We start from the raw sequence: 3,625 nt of genomic DNA on the forward strand, positions 1-3,625 counted from the left end.
ATATAAAAACAAAGAAATTGGCTGGAGAGTTGACTCAGCGGTTAAGAGGACTGACTGCTCTTCCAGAGGTCCTGAGTTCAATTCCCAGCAACCACATGGTAGCTCACAAAAATCTGTAATAGGATCTGATGACCTCTTCTGGTATATCTAAGCGATATACTCACATAAAATAAATAAATCTTTAAAAAAAAAATCAAAAATAAAAACAAAGAAATATTCTAAAAATAACAAATGCCGGACAAAAACAAGTTATGGAGGAATTTATTTTGACTCTCAGTTTAAAGGCCATGGCAGAAGTCAAGGCAGCAGGAGCATGAGGCACCTGGTCATTGCGCCCTCGCTCAGGAAGGAGAGTCATGGGTGCTGGTGTTCGCCTTCTTAGTCAGTCTAGGACCTCCATCCGGACCCCAGCTCTTGAGATGGTGCAGCTCACAGTCAGGATGGGTCTTACTACCTCCACTTACCTAGTCTAGAAACCTTCTGACAGATGTGCCCAGAGGTTTGTCTCCTGGGTGATCCTAGATCCTGCCAGGTTGACTATTAACCATTATTCAACCCCTTTGTCTATACAGAGAGTGCCCTCCAGACTAGAAGCTGCTGTCTAGCGGTAGAGATCTCTCCCCTCTGCTGTCAGCTCCAGCCTGAATTTTCACTGAGGCGTCGCTGAGCTTTGAGTGACCAGGGAGACCCGCTGGCCAGACCCCGCCCCCAGATTCCCGCGCTCGTCTCCTATTGGCTGTCTTGTTGGTGGGCGGGACCCTGCACGGAGCTCAACGCTTGGGGACGCGGCAGAGGCGAATGAGGTGAGGGAGGAGCTCAGAGCTGTGCAGGTCGGCGATGCCCGGGGCTGGCGTTCCCGCAGCGGCGTCGAGCCCCAAGTCTGGGGCCTCCGGGGCGTTGCAGGTGTCGGACTCCCTGAGGCGGTGAGCGCTTCCCTTGTCCGCGGTGGCCCCGGTCGCCTGCGCTGGGGCTTCAGGGGGCGGACCGCCAGGTCCCCTGGGGACTGTCAGTCACTCCCTGGCTGCTGCGTTCGTTGAGCCCTGGGCGTGTGGGAGGTGGCTGGCTGTCAGTTAAAGGCGCGGGGCGCCTGGGCTTGCGCCCTTGGCGACACCAGCCCCTATGTTGCACAGGCCCTTGGCCGCAGAGGCGGCCACAGTCCCTGGCCATTCTGGACGGGCTCAGCGCGAAGCCCTTGGTTCTGCGAAGGAGCACACATGACGGAGACCCCAGAGAGGACAGGTGGAGGGGTGGCCGCGCAGCGTCGGTGCAGCCAAATAGCTGAGATGAGCTCGGCTCTGAAAAGCTTGCTCTTTTTTTCAAAAATGACACTTGCATAACTTGCTCATCCTAAAATAGTTTTTTATTTTTTTATGTCAAGACTGTAGACGTTCGAATGCAAGACCGACACGTTCCCCCATCAAAGAGTAACTTTCGGGCTATCTTATTTGGTTAGTATGAGGCTTCTGTCATTAGAAGTTGGGGGAGGGGCTGCTGTGCAAGCTCGGGGGTGGAGAGCTTACCTAGCGTGCAAAGCTCCCTGAGTTTCATCCTCAGCACTTCAAAACAAAACAAAACAAAACAAAACAAACAAAACAAAAAACAAACACAAAAAAACCCGCCATACAATATTGAAGAATGGGAAAAATCAAAGGAGCCTTGCACAGCATTTGGGACGTTCTTGAAAGACTGTATTTGTTCTTCGATTTATGTGATTTCACCCACTGCCACTCACCTAGGTTTGGATTCTGAAAGTGCTTAATAGCGCCCCCCTTAGCGGAGGGAAAGTAAGTGGGCGGCACCTGGCAGTTGGAGTAGCCAACCCACAACTGAGCATGGGGGGGGGGGCGGTGCAGCCCAGCTAGTCAGGGCAGTGACTGGCATGTCCCATGAGTCACAAGGGACACTGTTTGCATGAAGGCATTGGGGGCCCTAAGTGGAAGAAGCGTCACCCTTCTGGCTGGAGTCTCCTTTGGTTTTTCTGGAGGGAGCTGCCCAGAATCTCCAACTGGCTTGAATACCCTTCTGCTCACTCCTTGTGTGTGTGTGTGTGTGTTGTGTGAGTGAGTGTGTGTGTATGTTCTTGGGAATGGAGAGAATGACAGACATTGTGGAGAAACGCTCTGGTGTTGTCATCCTTCTTGGTGCCAGCTTTTTGAGTCACGTTCTTGTGACATTGTTTGAGTCTGCCTTGCCCTTTCTCAGTCCCTGGGTGGGTCTGAGTGAAAAGGAGTGGTGGCACTAGGTGGTTTTTATTGTTGGTTTTGTTTGTTTGGTTGGTTGGTTGGTTGGTTTGGTTTGGTTAGCTGTGTGAGTGTGTGTTTGTGCTGCAACTTAATCGGAAGTCTTTAAAGAATGAGAGTATTGCAGACTTTTAAAATGAGTGCATATTAGAGATTGTTCTTACTGGGGGTGGAGCTAGAATGTACAAACACTAATATTATTCGGTTAAGTAGGAGAAACCTAAGTACTTTGAATGCACTTTTTCAAAACCAACATTGCTGCAGAGAACTTGCTTGTACTTTTTGGTGGTTTAAATGAGAATGGCCTCCATAGCCTCATATATTTGCAGGCTTAGTCCCACGTGGGTGAACTGTTTAGGAAGGATTAAGAGGTGTGACCTTCTTGGAGGAGCTGTGGTCTTGCTGGAGGAGGTGTGTCACTGGGAGTGGGCCTTGAGGTTTCAAACGCCCTCACAAGGCCCAGCCTCTTTATCTCTGCCTGTTGTTTGCCAATCAGAATGAAAAGCTCTCAGCTACTGCTCTAGCACTGTGCCTCTTTGCTTCCCACCCTGACAATAGTGGACTAACTATGAAACCGTAAGCAAGCCCACAATGCTCTCTTTAAGTTGTCTTGGTCATGGTGTCTATTCACAGCAATAGAACAATAACTAAGACACCCTCTAATTTATATTTTCTGTTAATTTTGCTTTGCCATAGGCTTAAAGGTCATGTTTTGCTGTCCCTACTTGTCAAATTTTTTTTTAGTGTCTTTCTATTTAAATGTAAGTATATTTTTAAAAAGGAGGTTATAAAATGTAGTATTCCTTATTGTTGCTTCTGAGAATGGAAAAGCTTAATAATGCTTTATGGCAATAGAATACTTTAAAGAACATAGGACTGGAGAGATGGCTCAGAAATTCAGAGTACTTGTTGCTTTGGGAAAAAACTTGGCTTTGGTACCTGGCATCTACATTGTGGCTCACAACCATTCATAACTTCAGTCTCTGGGACCTGATGCTCTCCTTTGGCCTCTGCACTTACCAGGCAGGCACATATTGCATATGTACACATTCAGGCAAAACATTCATACATTTAAATTAAATAAATCTAAATAGATTTAAAAAATTGTTTTAGCCTGGTATGGTGGCACATACCTTTAATCCCAGCATGTGGGAGACAGAGACATGAAAATCTCTGAGTTCAAGGCCACTCTGGTCTACAGAGCTAGTTCCAGGACAGCCAGAGATACTGTCTCAAAAAAACAAAATGAAACCAAAATGTCAAATGTTTTTCAGGCCGTGGTCATGCATGTCTTTAATCCCAGCATTCAGGAAGCATATGCAGGCAAATCTTTGTAAATTCAAGAATACCCTGGTCATTCATTCATATATATATATATATATATA

At 47.3% G+C, this 3,625-nt stretch overlaps 1 protein-coding gene across 1 annotated transcript in view; it reads left to right on the forward strand.

The window, feature by feature from the left end:
- Positions 1–778: 778 nt before the first annotated feature.
- The window catches only part of Znf638 (zinc finger protein 638), a 141,515-nt gene continuing 138,668 nt past the window's right edge, over positions 779–3,625 (forward strand). Inside the window, exon 1 of the mRNA XM_031382332.1 lies at positions 779–923. The gene's annotated coding sequence lies outside the window, so the exon portion shown is untranslated. The remainder of the gene's footprint in view (positions 924–3,625) is intronic.

The sequence above is a fragment of the Mastomys coucha genome, unplaced genomic scaffold, assembly GCF_008632895.1.
Source record: "Mastomys coucha isolate ucsf_1 unplaced genomic scaffold, UCSF_Mcou_1 pScaffold20, whole genome shotgun sequence".
Lineage (NCBI taxonomy): Eukaryota > Metazoa > Chordata > Mammalia > Rodentia > Muridae > Mastomys > Mastomys coucha.